The 17,263-nt window shown below is 44.2% G+C and overlaps 1 protein-coding gene across 1 annotated transcript in view; it reads left to right on the top strand.

Annotated features, from left to right (window-relative positions):
- The first annotated feature begins 7,388 nt into the window (after window positions 1-7,388).
- syk (spleen tyrosine kinase) overlaps window positions 7,389-17,263 on the top strand; it is a 46,042-nt gene continuing 36,167 nt past the window's right edge. The window contains exon 1 of the mRNA XM_056290903.1: window positions 7,389-7,513. The gene's annotated coding sequence lies outside the window, so the exon portion shown is untranslated. The remainder of the gene's footprint in view (window positions 7,514-17,263) is intronic.

Here is a 17,263-nt window from a genome sequence, read left to right as displayed (position 1 = left end):
AACAGAGACTGCCACGCAGGCAGACCGGAAGGGAGGCTTGATAACTATAGCAACCACAACCACTACTGGCGTAGGAAACACTCACTGGATCTAAAAAGAGCAGTCCTTGCTTGACGAAGTCTTGGCTTGAAAAAGTCGTGCTTGCCTTTGTTCACTCTAGCCTTCGTTCAACCTAGACCTGTTTGCCCTTGGCTTGTTTGCCTTATGCTTGGAAGCTGACGTTTCCAAGTAGCAGCAGTGATTTAAAGAACACTGATTGCTATTTGTCTGCCAGGAGTGCAGGCCACACCCTGCCCACTTAACACCCAATTGGTCAAAGAGGTACACTGAATATAGGCCTATTGCCCAGAAACTGGTCACTTATGTAAAACTCTATCAAACCTCACAAAATACAATTAAAACTGCAAACAGCAAGTTACCAAGGAGTATACGTATATTTATAAGCTAAAAGGATAACTAAATTAAAACAGCTAGGCAACAAGAAATATTTAAGGACACACTAGGTGAAAAACAGCTACAGCTAGAATAAGACAGCTGCAGTTAGAATAAGATCCCACTAGTCCCCACTAGGAACCAGCAGCAGATGTATAGAGAAAAGGACTAATACTCAAGCATCTGGAATAAGACTAATAGCAACTTGTTAAGCAAGAAAGATGATACTTACTCTATTCTAGATGAACCAGCAATTCAGATTCACTCTAGAAGTTAAAATGCACACTGATTGATTAAAGTGTTTTTTTCCTGCCAAACACCTGATGTTTGGTAATGCTAAATGTAGTGTGTTAAGAGTATTATCTATCTATCTATCTATCTATCTATCTATCTATCTATCTATCTATCTATCTATCTATCTATCTATCTATCTATCTATCTATCTATCTATCTATCTATCTATCTATCTATCTATCTATCTATCTATCTATCTATTTTTTTTTTTGCGACACAAGTGACTGCTGGCGTACAACTGGAGTCAGATTAGAGGAAAACATGAGCAGAGGGAGACACGAGCTGAAGAGAGGGTAAGGAACCAGTCGGTCCTAGTAGTCAGCATGCTCTGTAATCCCTGTTGTGGGGGGATTGCCCTTTTTTGTGGATAAGCAGGACCTTTTGGTGCCACATAGTAACATTTTTTTATTTGCATCCTTAGCTTGTGTGAGATATCTCTGAGAGGCGAGGAGGGAGGGGTGAGGGCTGGGAATGATTCATGGCATCGTCCTTGTTGTCCTGGGTAGAAAAGATTGCTCTACTTTTCTCAGATTTTCCTGATCCTTTCCAAATGCCAACAATGGGGTGCTGGGGGCCATAGGTTAAGTTGGCAGTAAGCGTGTGGACCGACCTCCACTCTGTTTAAATAAACCCCTTTCATTTTTAAACTCTTTCGTTGCCCGAAGAGGGTTGAAGTTGTCAGTGAAGCTCAATTTTGTACAGTGGATGCGGAGGAAAGCCAGGTATTCAATGCCAGCAAGCGGTTGAAACGTTCAGTTCCTTTCCCTAAAGTGGGGATTGGACCTGACACAAATATCTGAGCTGGGACTTGTAGAATGTCCGTTAGGTGTATGAAGTCCCTTTTAACAGCTCTGAGCTATATGTGTCATTCCAGGATGAGTGTCATTTGTTCCAACATGCATGATAAGTGTGTCCATGCCCGGATGGTCGAATACGACTTGTGGCAGTGTTTGGACCATGCATTGGGTAAATAGACAGTTTTCAAAACTTTGCTTTTAACATCTCTTTATTATTTATCTGGTCACCTACCAGAAGAATCTTTGGTTTGATATCTTGTCTGGCTTGGTTAACTTGTTTTTCGAATGTCCTCTGCATGTTCTGCTGTGATGCTGTCTATTTGATGATGTGACATTAGCTGTAGTGGCTATTGATTTGTTGTTTACCTCTGGATGCTGCCCAGAGTTTCTCCTTGTGGGCTTACGTGTATCACCATCCATGGCTCTTAGTGTTAGCTTCTGATCATTGCTAATGCTAGCTGGGGCATTACCAATATGCTCACTGGATGCCTTAGGTTAGTGCAGTGGCACTCCCAGTGGGCGACGTCATCCAACTGAGGACAAGGATCTCCCTTCTCTCTCCACTGCTCTTGGAGGGGATTCGAGATCCTTATGGCCTAGGTTGGTGATGGCTTCAAGGGTTATTGGAGCCTCTCGGGAAATGAGCTCATCTTTTATTACATCTGACAGGTTGTGTTGGAAGGCATCAAATAACAAGGCTTGATTCCAATCACGCTCTGCCTCCAATGTCCAGAACTAGATAGCATAGTCAGCAACGCCACGATTTCCCTGGCGAAGCAACAGTAGGTGCCTGGCTGCTTTTCTCCCAGAGGCAGGGTGGTTGAACACCTTCTTGTTAGTGAATCATTGAAGGCTGGAGCAAGCTTCCCTGGCCTGCTCCCAGTGCTGTGTTGCCCCAGACCCTTCCAGTAAGCTAAGTAATAAAGGTAATCAAAGCTATGAGAGACCAGTAAGTGGGAAATGATGAAGGCTGGAGCGCAAGGATAAGAGAACACTGGGCTAGGAAGGCTTGGCAGTTCCAGGAATCTTGTGATAGTGCTCTGGCAGAGAAAAGCGAGGCTCATGAGAGTGCTAACGTTCTGGCAACACAGGAGGCGCAGTGGCGAGGTGGCAGGAGAGGGGACAGACGGGGCACCTACCAAGATGGTAAGGTCAACGATCTTCACTTTAAGTTTGTTCAGGGCCTCTGCCAGCTCATGAAGGATCTCTTCATGATGCCCAATGCTAACGCCTTGGTAAGAGAGGGCCACTCAAAGCTGAACCCTGTCTGCTGGGCCCATTCTGGCTTGTTCGTTCTCGCAAGGGTTGCTGGCTAGGACCCAGGTGCAGAAAATCAGGCAGATACAGGCATGAGTGGGAAACTCAGTATGTTTTTTTCGTTGTTTTTTTTTCTTTGTTCCCTGTTGTCCATTGCAGGCAAGACGCTTGCAAGAGGTTTACTAAATCGCTTCAGCGCGCACCTAGAGAGAGGACTTCTACCTGAGAGTCAGTATGGATTCCAGAAAGAACGCGGGACCATAGACATGGTGTTACCTGCCTGCCAGCTTCAAGAACAATGCCAGACCCAAAATGTTGACCTGTACTCCACTTTTGTGGATCTGACCAATGCCTTTGATACTGCCTGCAGAGATGGCCTTTGGAGAATCATGGCAAAAGTTCATCACCCTCATACGACAACTACACGATGGCATGCTAGCCAGAGTCCAAGAAAATGGAGTTGCATCTGAGCCGTTCCCTGTCTCTAACAGAGTAAAGCAAGGCTGTGTCCTTGCCCCAACCCTGTTCAGCCTTATGTTCTCAGTCATGCTGTCAGATGGCTTCAGAGAGGGGGACGCTGGCATTGTTGTCAATTACCACTTTGATGGCTCTCTCTTCAACTTTCAGCAGCTTAAAGCAAAAACCCTAGTTAAAACGGTAACCTTCGACGATCTCCTGTTTGCTGATGACTGTGCCCTCAACGCTACATCTGTAGCCAACATGCAGCATAGTATCAGCAAGTTGCCGCGACGGATGAAAAACATGCACTTCCCTCAGCTTGTTACAGTACACTCTTTCAACTCTGCAGAGTGGATGGGTCAGCTGTTCTATTGCTGCTAAAGTTGCTGGTGAAGTCATTTCAGTTTTTAGCATGCATCCTGTCTCCTTTCAGATTTACTTCCTGGAAAGAAAATAGAGAAGTAGAAAGAAAGTAGAGCTGATGTCAAGTTTTTGAAGTATTTTTGTGATATCACTTTGAAGTAATGCAAAATAGATTAGTTAAAGGGGAACGTAAGGTACAGCGAGGAAGCAGGCAGACACACACACACACACACACACACACACACACACACATATTTACATTGAGAGCATGAGGCGCTTCACCACTGGCTGAAGGTAATGAACCTTGGCTTCCTGTTCACGTAAAATGTTCATTTTGGTCTAAAAGTAGAGTTAAGAAACGCCAACCACAACAAGCCCTAGATCCACCAGGCAGCGTTCCCCTGCTCCTCCCTTGTATTGACTCCAGAGAACGCAAAGCTGCATTTCAGTTCCCGTGCCCTTTGCAAATGAGCAGGCTGCTTGACGAGTTAGAAATGTGCCAATATTAGTCTAAACTACTAATAAGACACGTTAGTCCCTAGCTAACGGGTCTGACCCTTTAGCCGAGCGGTTAGTGACGTCGCCTTGTGGTGCAGTACATCCCGTATCGAATCCCGCACCGGGCAAGAAAATAACCGGTTACATTGGTGGCAGCGGTGGGATCCGGAAGTGTGCAGATCCTCAGAAGTCTCTTCGGAGCGCGGGAAGAACAAAGCGCGAGGGCGCGCTTCCGGGGAGGGTGACGACTGTAAACTACTAATAAGACACGTTAGCCCCTAGCTAACGGGTCTGACCCTTTAGCCGAGCGGTTAGTGATGTCGCCTTTGGGTGCAGTACACCCCGTATCGAATCCCGCACCGGGCAAGAAAAGAACCGGCTACATTGGCTCCCGAAGAACCAAACAGAAATGCCTTTTTACAACAGGTGTGACTGGCTCCTTTCCCATGTTACCCTCCTGTTCTAAACTTGGCTTTATGCTTCATGTTATTTAAATGACAGGTTTACATATGACGCAATTCTCCGTTCCATTTTTCGTTTTTCTTTTGACTGCGCTTTTTCTGATTCCCTGCATTGCAAATCTCATTGTGAGGATTCTATTGTAAAATACAGAAAAAGAAAAAGTTGACTTCAGGTAACATTATATCCCCAAATATTGTCCGACATTTTATCAGCACGAAAAGCTGAGAAACAAAAAGGGGGGCGGGGGGGGGAGTACATCTTGATGCATGCTCAACAATCCAGGTACGAGAAACAAAGAAGGTGAGTCAGTTCATCTAGACACCACGAAACGTTTCATCATCATCTAAGTGACCTCTTCAGTCTCAGTTTACTGCAGGTAACCCCACCCTTATAAACAATACAGTGACTGCAGGTGTCCCCACCCTTATAAACAATACAGTGACTGCAGGTACCCCCACCCTTATAAACAATACAGTGACTGCAGGTGCCCCCACCCTTATAAACAATACAGTGACTACAGTTGTCCCCACCCTTATAAACAATACAGTGACTGCAGGTACCCCCACCCTTATAAACAATACAGTGACTGCAGGTAACCCCACCCTTATAAACAATACAGTGACTGCAGGTGTCCCCACCCTTATAAACAATACAGTGACTGCAGGTACCCCCACCCTTATAAACAATACAATAACTGCAGGTACCCCACCCTTATAAACAATACAGTGACTGCAGGTACCCCCACCCTTATAAACAATACAGTGACTGCAGGTGTCCCCACCCTTATAAACAATACAGTGACTGTAGGTACCCCACCCTTATAAACAATACAGTGACTGCAGGTACCCCACCCTTATAAACAATACAGTGACTGCAGGTACCCCACCCTTATAAACAATACAGTGACTGCAGGTGCCCCCACCCTTATAAACAATACAGTGACTGCAGGTATCCCCACCCTTATAAACAACACAGTGACTGCAGGTACCCCCACCCTTATAAACAATACAGTGACTGCAGGTACCCCACCCTTATAAACAATACAGTGACTGCAGGTACCCCACCCTTATAAACAATACAGTGTTGTAACAACCGAAACCAACAACCAGTTTCATATGCAAATATGGGTGTGACCACTCACTAGAGTTGCAGTGGCCATGTGTGGTATTCACAGAGGGTTGGGGAATGGTTGCAGTCACGACATTTTAAGATGGTGTAAAAAAAGTATATAGTTGCTACATATTGTGTACACTCTTTACAGTTTGAATAGCAAATGTAGAAATTAAGCAAGCCAGCAGGATTTGCTGTGGTCATATGTCAGACTTGATGACCTTTGACCTTTACAAAACACAAGGAACTCTCCCTCACAGTTCAGTCATTTCACTTTTCAAATATTCCCACCCCAGACAGCATCTGGATGTGGGCCACTTCAGGCACTGGTGGTCTTCTTCTGGCCCTGACAAATGGATGTGAGCCTGAAGTGGCCCACATGTATAATAGCACACATGGCCCTAATATGCCAAATCACATGTGGGCCTTTTCTGGCAAAGATGTGGTGCTCTGAGCGACATGTGGTCTGGATGTGACCCAGAAGTGGCCCGTGTGGTAAATGGTGAATATGGCCCAAATATCACAAAACAAATGTGGACCACCTTTGGCAAATATGTGACACATGTGGCATTGCTATGGCTTGGTTCTGGCCCAGATCTGGCCAACAGGAGCCGGACCGCCCAAGTGCCATCGTTCCACGCGGCATACGGGCCGGATGAAGTGTCCGGGACGGGTCCGGGCCACAGCAGTTTTGCTGTCTGTGGTGAATTTCAGGAAGGAATCAATAATTGCTGATCAGGGAAACAAATCCTGATGAAATTGATACGAGCACAGTGAGTCACAGCTGAGACATGGTGGACAGTAGTCCCCGAAATGACCCAGAAACCCAGACGGGATGGAGCTGACTTGCTTTCCTGCGTATTCGGCGGGTAGCGCGCCCTGGACAGCCGCAGCTGGCATTTCCTGAGTCGCAAATGTGGTTTGACGAGAACACTTGACTGCTGCCCTCCCACACACATGTGCAGCCATTCAGTCATGCAGAAAACACACATTCATGATCGTGTGTGCTACAATGCTGTGTTGCAAGGTGCAGCTTATATCATGTAGCACAACCGGGGGATCACTGTGGCGACTGTGCTGCGGCTCCCAACGACCCATTTGAGTTTTCCCACATAAAAACAAGTGTCAAGAAGGTGCTGAACACCACCATCAAGCTGCGTGGAAATAAATGCAAGATGAGGGCGCTGCACCGGGCCTTCACGTGTGCACCATCACATCTAAAAGGCACTGAGGCTTCTTGCACGAATCCCACTGCTGTACACACCACAAGTTAGGCGAAGTTCAGCAAAGTGATCAAAAATGTGCACCGAGCAAATCATTGCAAACTCGACACCACAACGTAGAGGCTGAGAGCACTCTTAAGAGCGACGGACCCCCTCTTTTGTGTCGTTCACATAACTTCCTCAGTGTGGCAAACTTTGTTGGTCAGTGTTTTTAATAAAAAAAGGGGAAGTAGAGCCATAAAAAGTCAAGGGAGTGGCTGAAATGAGGAAGCCCGGCAGTGTGATGTACCGAGGCGCCGCACCGTCTCCCATCAACGCTGAGGACAAAGCAACAAAAAAAACAACACACAACTTTCCGTTAACTTCACAATCGTAAGCCGGTCTTGTCGAGGAGGTGTTGCCGTTCGTCCATTTGAAGTGTTGGCGTGTTTCCTTACCTTGTGTTTCTCAGAAGAGGGCCCTGCGTCTTGCGCAACACGACTTAAGAGGCATGCTCACATCCTGTTGGGGCGGGCAGCAGTCGGCTTCAGTCGCCTGAGCGAGGGAGTCTTGGTGCACCGGGAGAGGACCATCGCCTGCTGAGAAGGAGATCTCCCCCACCCGGCCCCGCCGCTCACAGTAAGTCCCCCGCTGACTCCTGCTTCCACCTGCCTCCTGAAGGGTGGACCGTGCTCCATCTGTCCATTCTCTGTCCACTCGGTCCTCTCGTCCAAACCGCCCGGACACAGCAGACGTGTCCCGGCGGGAGGACTTGTAGAAATCTGTCCATCTCAGTAGCCGTGACCCAGAGGCCACCTTGTTGAAGCTGCATGAGAATACCGCCTTTGCTGCCTTGCTCCCTGCTTCCAGCCTCTGCTCGGGGCGGCGGTGGTGCTGCTCCTGGAGCGGGTCTGGTTCCACCTCACCACAGCTTACTGTACCTCTGCGTTAGCGGGTCAGCGCCCTCTCGTCTGCGACCGGGCCGGCAGTGCTTCCAAACACAGCTGGAGGAGGGTGCAGGGTCTGGGTCTGGAGGGTGCAGGGTCTGGGTCTGGAGGGTGCAGGGTCTGGGTCTGAAGGGTGCAGGGTCTGGGTCTGGAGGGTGCAGGGTCTGGGTCTGGAGGGTGCAGGGTCTGGGTCTGGACGGTGCAGGGTCTGGGTCTGGAGGGTGCAGGGTCTGGGTCTGGAGGGTGCAGGGTCTGGGTCTGAAGGGTGCAGGGTCTGGGTCTGGAGGGTGCAGGGTCTGGGTCTGGAGGGTGCAGGGTCTGGGTCTGGACGGTGCAGGGTCTGGGTCTGGAGGGTGCAGGGTCTGGGTCTGGACGGTGCAGGGTCTGGGTCTGGAGGGTGCAGGGTCTGGGTCTGGAGGGTGCAGGGTCTGGGTCTGGAGGGTGCAGGGTCTGGGTCTGGACGGTGCTGACCCGTCCGCGCTGGATTTCAGGATTTTTTTCTAGATTTCGTCGAACGCGTTGATTTTCCTTGATGAGCTTTACTCAAAATCCCCCTGACCGCTGAACCGTTTCCCCAAAGAAGGAGCTGGCTGACTACTGACACATAGGGCTCGTCGATTCAAGTCAGGCTTTTGTGAAGGGTACCTTACAAAATACACCCCGTGTCATCCAGCCGATGGCACGGGGAAGGTGTGCTATTTGGATGTATTCTGTTAAATCTGGAGACGGTTGTGTGAAAGTGTCTGATTCTAGTTCTGCACAGACTGTGTCGACCCAACAAACTGGAGGCCTTGGCCCCAGTTAAACTTGGAATATGCATTCAGCATTACAGCTCTTTCTAAGAATTAATGTGACATTTTGCTGACACGGATTCTGCCAAAAACAGCAACACTTTTAATTGTCCGGCAGTACATTAACCATCATATCTATAAATACATATATACATAAATAAAATTATATATATATAGGTTAGGGTTAGGGTGTGTTTACATACATACATACATACATACATACATACATACATACATACATACATACATACATACATACATACATACATACATACGTATATATACATATATATACATATATATACATACATACACATATGTATATATATACATACGTACATATACATACGTATGTATATATACGTATATATATATATACGTATGCATGTGTATATACGTACGTACGTACACACACACGTATATATATATTTACATATATATGAATATAGATATGTATGTATGTGTGTATATAATATATATGTATATATACATAATATATATCTATATGTGCATATGTATATGTATATGCACATGTATATGTATGTATGTGTGTGTGTATACACACACACACACACACACACACACACACACACACACACACACACACACACACACACACACACACACACACAACATTTGCAGTAGACTACAGAAGTGTACAGGCCTCCAGTGCCGTCGTTTGGCTCCCTTCCTATTTTCAGGAATGGTGGGGGGGGGGGGGCGCTCACTCTGACGTCCCTCAGCACAGCTTGGTGGTAGGCAGCGAGGCCGCAGTACGTACTGTGAGCAGCTTTCCTCTGGAATAAGACATCGTGTTTCCTCACTGCCCAGTTGGGATTAGTTTAGTTCAAACGTTTATTTGGGAAGGGACACTGTGCATTAAGCAACATTCAAAACCAATGTACATGTCCCCGAGTTAGCTAAGAGGCTATAGTTTCCATTAGCAGTCCCTGTGCCCGATGTTGTTAGGCCAAACAGCGTCGTGTTGATGCAGATGTAGATGCAGATGTTGATGCAGATGCAGATGCAGATGTTGATGCAGAATGTATTAGTCAAATGAAAATAATTTACCGAGTACTCAGATCTACCAACATCCCATGCCTCCATCTTTCACGTTAAAGACACAAGTGGGCCATTTTGAATTCTTGCAGGGAACGGCCAACGTACAGTGATGCTACGAGTCGCAGCATCGTATTCACTCTGTCCACCACGGTTTATCCTTTTTAATCTGATACCTGATATCTAATCTCATACCTGATATCTAATCTGATATCTCTCTAATGTGATACCTGATATATAATCTGATATCTATCTAATCTGATATTTGATATCTAATCTGATATCTCTCTAATGTGATACTTGATATATAATCTGATATCTATCTAATCTGATACTTGATATCTAATCTGATATTTGCTATCTAATGTGATATTTGATATTTTATCTGATACCTGATATCTAATCTGATACCTAATACCTAACCTGATACCTGATATCTAATCTGATACCTAATACCTAACCTGATACCTGATATCTAATCTGATATCTATCTGACCTGATACGTGATTTCTAATGTGATATCTATGTAATCTGATACCTGATATCTATTCTGATGTCTGGTATCTAATATGATATCTATGTAATCTGATAGATAATTTCTAATCAGATATCTATCAAATCTGGTGTCTGATATCTCATCTGATATCTATCTAATCTGGTGTCTGACATCTAATCTGATATCTATCTAATCTGGTGTCTGACATCTAATCAGATATCTCTCTAATCTGGTGTCTGATATCTAATCAGATATCTATCTAATCTGGTGTCTGACATCTAATCTGATATCTATCTAATCTGGTGTCTGACATCTAATCTGATATCTATCTAATCTGGTGTCTGATATCTAATCACATATCTATCTAATGTGGTGTCTGATATCTAATCAGATATCTATCTAATCTGGTGTCTGACATCTAATCAGATATCTATCTAATCTGGTGTCTGACATCTAATCAGATATCTATCTAATCTGGTGTCTGATATCTAATCAGATATCTATCTAATCTGGTGTCTGATATCTAATCTGATATCTATCTAATCTGGTGTCTGATATCTAATCTGATATCTATCTAATCTGGTGTCTGACATCTAATCAGATATCTATCTAACCTGATACATGATATCTAATCAGATATCTATCTAATGTGGTGTCTGATATCTAATCACATATCTATCTAATGTGGTGTCTGATATCTAATCAGATATCTATCTAATCTGGTGTCTGATATCTAATCAGATATCTATCTAACCTGATACATGATATCTAATCAGATATCTATCTAATGTGGTGTCTGATATCTAATCAGATATCTATCTAATGTGGTGTCTGACATCTAATCTGATATCTATCTAATCTGGTGTCTGACATCTAATCAGATATCTATCTAATCTGGTGTCTGATATCTAATCAGATATCTATCTAATGTGGTGTATGACATCTAATCAGATATCTATCTAATCTGGTGTCTGATATCTAATCTGATATCTATCTAATGTGGTGTCTGATATCTAATCTGATATCTATCTAATCTGGTGTATGACATCTAATCAGATATCTATCTAATCTGGTGTCTGACATCTAATCACATATCTATCTAATCTGGTGTCTGATATCTAATCAGATATCTATCTAATCTGGTGTCTGATATCTAATCTGATATCTATCTAATGTGGTGTCTGATATCTAATCTGATATCTATCTAATCTGGTGTATGACATCTAATCAGATATCTATCTAATCTGGTGTCTGACATCTAATCACATATCTATCTAATCTGGTGTCTGACATCTAATCAGATATCTATCTAATGTGGTGTCTGATATCTAATCAGATATCTATCTAATCTGGTGTCTGATATCTAATCAGATATCTATCTAATCTGGTGTCTGATATCTAATCAGATATCTATCTAATCTGGTGTCTGATATCTAATCAGATATCTATCTAATCTGGTGTCTGATATCTAATCTGATATCTATCTAATCTGGTGTCTGATATCTAATCACATATCTATCTAATCTGGTGTCTGACATCTAATCAGATATCTATCTAATCTGGTGTCTGATATCTAATCTGATATCTCTCTAATCTGGTGTCTGATATCTAATCTGATATCTATCTAATCTGGTGTCTGATATCTAATCAGATATCTATCTAATCTGGTGTCTGATATCTAATCAGATATCTATCTAATCTGGTGTCTGATATCTAATCAGATATCTATCTAATCTGGTGTCTGATATCTAATCTGATATCTATCTAATCTGGTGTCTGATATCTAATCACATATCTATCTAATCTGGTGTCTGACATCTAATCAGATATCCATCTAATCTGGTGTCTGATATCTAATCAGATATCTATCTAATCTGGTGTCTGATATCTAATCAGATATCTATCTAATCTGGTGTCTGATATCTAATCAGATATCTATCTAATCTGGTGTCTGATATCTAATCAGATATCTATCTAATCTGGTGTCTGATATCTAATCTGATATCTATCTAATCTGGTGTCTGATATCTAATCACATATCTATCTAATCTGGTGTCTGACATCTAATCAGATATCCATCTAATCTGGTGTCTGATATCTAATCTGATATCTATCTAATGTGGTGTCTGATATCTAATCAGATATCTATCTAATCTGGTGTCTGATATCTAATCAGATATCTATCTAATCTGGTGTATGACATCTAATCACATATCCATCTAATCTGGTGTATGACATCTAATCAGATATCTATCTAATCTGGTGTCTGACATCTAATCTGATATCTATCTAATCTGGTGTCTGACATCTAATCACATATCTATCTAATGTGGTGTCTGATATCTAATCAGATATCTATCTAATCTGGTGTCTGATATCTAATCAGATATCTATCTAATCTGGTGTCTGATATCTAATCTGATATCTATCTAATGTGGTGTCTGATATCTAATCTGATATCTATCTAATGTGGTGTCTGATATCTAATCAGATATCTATCTAATCTGGTGTCTGATATCTAATCTGATATCTATCTAATGTGGTGTCTGATATCTAATCAGATATCTATCTAATGTGGTGTCTGACATCTAATCAGATATCTATCTAATCTGGTGTCGGACATCTAATCAGATATCTATCTAACCTGATACATGATATCTAATATATCTATGTAATCTGATAGATAATTTCTAATCTAACCTGTGACAAGAGGTCCCCAGACAACACACATAGCAGAGTGCAATGCCCAGGCAAAGTCAGTGTGTGTCCGTCTCTGAGCAGGGGTCTGAGGTTCCTCTACCTGCCGATTTAATGAAGTCCTTTACTAAAGTAACCACGTGAAGCAGCTTTCCAATCCAGCGACCGGTTCATGGAACTGTCTCGGAGTTCATGTAAATGCTGATGGAGGCGGTTTGCGTCACACTTCATTCTGAGTAAAGAACATTTCCTCTTTTTCCTCAACATATGTTTCACACCATCTCACCAGCAGCAGTGTTCATGCCATCGCCCTAAACCGGTTTGGATCCTGCCGATTCTTCAGACGGGCCCTGAGAACAGTAGTTACATTTGCCCCAGACCAAAAAAACCAAGATCAAGTTATTTAGCTGTGGTTTTCAGATCCATCCCAGAGATGTCATCGTACGTCCTCTGCGAAACCATCTGTCGTTCAAATAATCAGATGACGTCTATGCCGTTGCCTTATTGGCCCCACCAATGTCACAGTCAAAGTGAAAACATCAAACCGTAGCACAGTGGCCAGCTGTGTGCTTGGATAATGGCAGGGGAAGGATAAGAGCACTCAGACGCTCGTTGCACCGTGACGGGTTTGAAAGAGAGACGGGTCTGAGAAAGAGTTTGGGTCTCTTGTTAGACTTGCCTGAATTCATATACTGTGCAGCTTTTATTGGCTGGAAGCAAGGCCGTCCGTTAACGCCGACAGCTGTAGAGTTAACGCGGCATCTAGCAGCAGCTGTTTGACACTTCCTTCTGCAAAGACGGGACGACGGCAAGGTTTTTCAAGAGAGTCACTCGATATGTGTTGAATTGGTACGGCAGCGACACAATCCATCCGTCCACCCGTCCACCCATACATCCATACCATGTAACCTGCACAATGACAACCTGAAGGGGCTTTCTTTCTTTCTTTCTTTCTTTCTTTCTCACGGTCGTTGTTCAGTTTGTAGTCTGGTGAAATGCTGGCGATTTAAGACAGAGAGGAAGGGGAAGTAAGAGACTTTTGTGTTGTGGTAGACGAAAGTCACAGCCACCACACGGGTATACCGGGCATGGAGATGTCCTCGTCTAGCACGCCGGTGCATTCCGTCCAGGAAGGAGGCCTAGAAACCAGAGTCTCCCTTTAAAATGGCCATGTTAAGTGAGAGACAGACACGTGGACAGACAGATAGATGTACCCTGACTATCCTGCTGCCTTGAAAATGATTTTCAAGTTGCGGTATCTGCAGAAATCTACAACGGAGAAAAACAACACAGACACATGTATTCTTCATGAAGTCTGTCTGTAGACTGCAGCCATTTGGCAGAGGGTGTATAGTAGAGGATGTATAGCAGTGAGGGTGTATAGCTGTGAGGGTGTATAGCAGAGGGTGTATAGTAGAGGATGTATAGCAGTGAGGGTGTATAGCTGTGAGGGTGTATAGCAGAGGGTGTATAGTAGAGGGTGTATAGCTGTGAGGGTGTATAGCTGTGAGGGTGTATAGTAGAGGGTGTATAGTAGAGGATGTATAGCTGTGAGGGTGTATAGCTGTGAGGGTGTATAGCAGAGGGTGTATAGTAGAGGGTGTATAGCTGTGAGGGTGTATAGCTGTGAGGGTGTATAGTAGAGGGTGTATAGTAGAGGATGTATAGCTGTGAGGGTGTATAGCTGTGAGGGTGTATAGCAGAGGGTGTATAGCTGTGAGGGTGTATAGCTGTGAGGGTGTATAGCTGTGAGGGTGTATAGCAGAGGGTGTATAGCTGTGAGGGTGTATAGCAGAGGGTGTATAGCTGTGAGGGTGTATAGCTGAGGATGTATAGCTGTGAGGGTGTATAGCAGAGGGTGTATAGTAGAGGGTGTATAGCAGTGAGGATGTATAGCTGTGAGGGTGTATAGCTGTGAGGGTGTATAGCAGTGAGGGTGTATAGCTGTGAGGGTGTATAGCAGTGAGGGTGTATAGCTGTGAGGGTGTATAGCTGTGAGGGTGTATAGCAGAGGGTGTATAGTAGAGGGTGTATAGCAGTGAGGGTGTATAGCTGTGAGGGTGTATAGCTGTGAGGGTGTATAGCTGTGAGGGTGTATAGCAGAGGGTGTATAGCTGTGAGGGTGTATAGCAGAGGGTGTATAGCTGTGAGGGTGTATAGCTGTGAGGGTGTATAGCTGTGAGGGTGTATAGCAGAGGGTGTATAGCTGTGAGGGTGTATAGCTGTGAGGGTGTATAGCAGAGGGTGTATAGCAGTGAGGGTGTATAGCAGAGGGTGTATAGCAGTGAGGGTGTATAGCAGAGGGTGTATAGCTGTGAGGGTGTATAGCAGAGGGTGTATAGCTGTGAGGGTGTATAGCAGAGGATGTATAGCTGTGAGGGTGTATAGCAGAGGGTGTATAGTAGAGGGTGTATAGCAGTGAGGATGTATAGCTGTGAGGGTGTATAGCTGTGAGGGTGTATAGCAGTGAGGGTGTATAGCAGAGGGTGTATAGCTGTGAGGGTGTATAGCTGTGAGGGTGTATAGCAGAGGGTGTATAGCTGTGAGGGTGTATAGCTGTGAGGGTGTATAGCTGTGAGGGTGTATAGCTGTGAGGGTGTATAGCAGAGGGTGTATAGCAGAGGATGTATAGCTGTGAGGGTGTATAGCTGTGAGGGTGTATAGCTGTGAGGGTGTATAGCAGAGGATGTATAGCTGTGAGGGTGTATAGCAGAGGGTGTATAGCTGTGAGGGTGTATAGCTGTGAAACAGCTTGTTCTCAGCTAGCTTGGTTATAATTTTCAAGATGTTTCCGTCTCCTTTGTATGGCGTACATGACCAGTAGGCTCCATTAGCATGATTAACGGTTAGCCGCTGCTGTATTAGCTAACAGCTAACATGCTAATGATTAATGCAGCATTCTTATGTCAGCCTATTTGCCAGCAAAGATACCACCAATACCAGAAGAAGAACTCACAAAGTGATTTTGTGTCACCTGCTCATCATTATTATAAAGACATAAGTTTACTGGTTCCTAATGGGAAAGTGTGTGACTCTGCACTGCGAGGTCACATAGACAACAGACATGATGGTGTCAAGTGGTTTATTGCAGCGATTCTCAATCCGGTCCTCAGACACCACCAGCACTACTGGTTTTCTATTCTTCACGGCAGTTCATTGCATTCACCTACTGTTCCAGGCCCCAAATCTCCCTGACTGGGGTCTGGAGGACTTGGCACCGCAGTGAATGTGAGGAAGTACCTGGGAGAACAGGAAACCAGGAGTACTGTGTTCATCTGCAGTGCGGTTTTAGTTTACAGTGTGGTTTTAGGTTGTTCAACTCCTCTCAGAGATGGGCTGAGTGGTATGGGGGGGTCCAACGCTGTTTAGTTTGCCTGAACGGTGAACCAATGCAGTGACTTTGTCAGAAACCTGGTGCTACAGGGGGGGCTTTAGGTTTACCTGCAGGTAGCGTTAGCACTCACACTTTTTCTTGTATGGAATCAAACATGTTTCTCTGTATGTTGTCTCCTAGTTAAACTGAGATGCACGCCGAGGCCTTCAGAAGACGGGTTGAATCCTTCTGTTGTGTAACCCAGTGTGACTGATATTGCAGCTGCCGTATTCTCTGACCAGTCCAAGTATGATTTTGGCCTTCTCGGCAGGTTGCATAATCCCACAAGCTGCAGCTAACGTTAGTGAGTTAAACCTGGACATGGCTTAGTCCGCATGTTGCTGGGGGCACATATTGTCCTCAATATGATGATTGTCATCAGTAATGACTAGGCAGAATAATTATGCCTGAAACTGGGATTACGGCACCTGAAAGCATTTTTAACACCATCAGAAGATGTTAAAATGGAGTTGCTATGTGGAGAGGCACCGTGGCATAGGGCCTCGTGGCTCTATAGACACCTACGGCATCTTTGTCGGTGTGGCTTCTGAAGGTGTTTTCTGTGTATGAACTGAAGTCGAGGTGAAGCCGCTGTAGCTCTGGGAGGTAGTCTTGTAAAATGTGTGATTTACAAAAGCGCTGAAAATGTCGGTCCACAATTAGGCACCCTCATTAACATTGAATGCACATCCCCCGAGTTACTCTTGCTGCAAGGTCTGATTTACAACCTTTGGCTTTAAATGCAAATAATTCAATGATATACTAATTAAATAATTAAAAGTAACAGTAAAGGTGAGCGCTCGTGTATTCATCACGCGTCATGAAAAACAGTCTAAAAACAGTTTATTATAGAAGATTGTGACTTAATGTTAAACTTGACCTCAAAGTAAAGGAAACGTAAGATCACTGCAACTTATTATATGGAAACGAGAGGATTTTAACTGTGTCGTTGACTGTTTGTGGGTTGTTATTTATTTATTTTTTGTTTTGTTCTCTCTGTTTTGTACGTTCTCGGTGGGGTTGTTT

Source organism: Lampris incognitus, chromosome 12, assembly GCF_029633865.1.
Source record: "Lampris incognitus isolate fLamInc1 chromosome 12, fLamInc1.hap2, whole genome shotgun sequence".
Taxonomy (NCBI): Eukaryota; Metazoa; Chordata; class Actinopteri; order Lampriformes; family Lampridae; genus Lampris; species Lampris incognitus.
The sequence above is the reverse complement of the archived record's forward strand: the minus strand, read 5'-3'. Positions and strand labels throughout refer to the sequence as shown.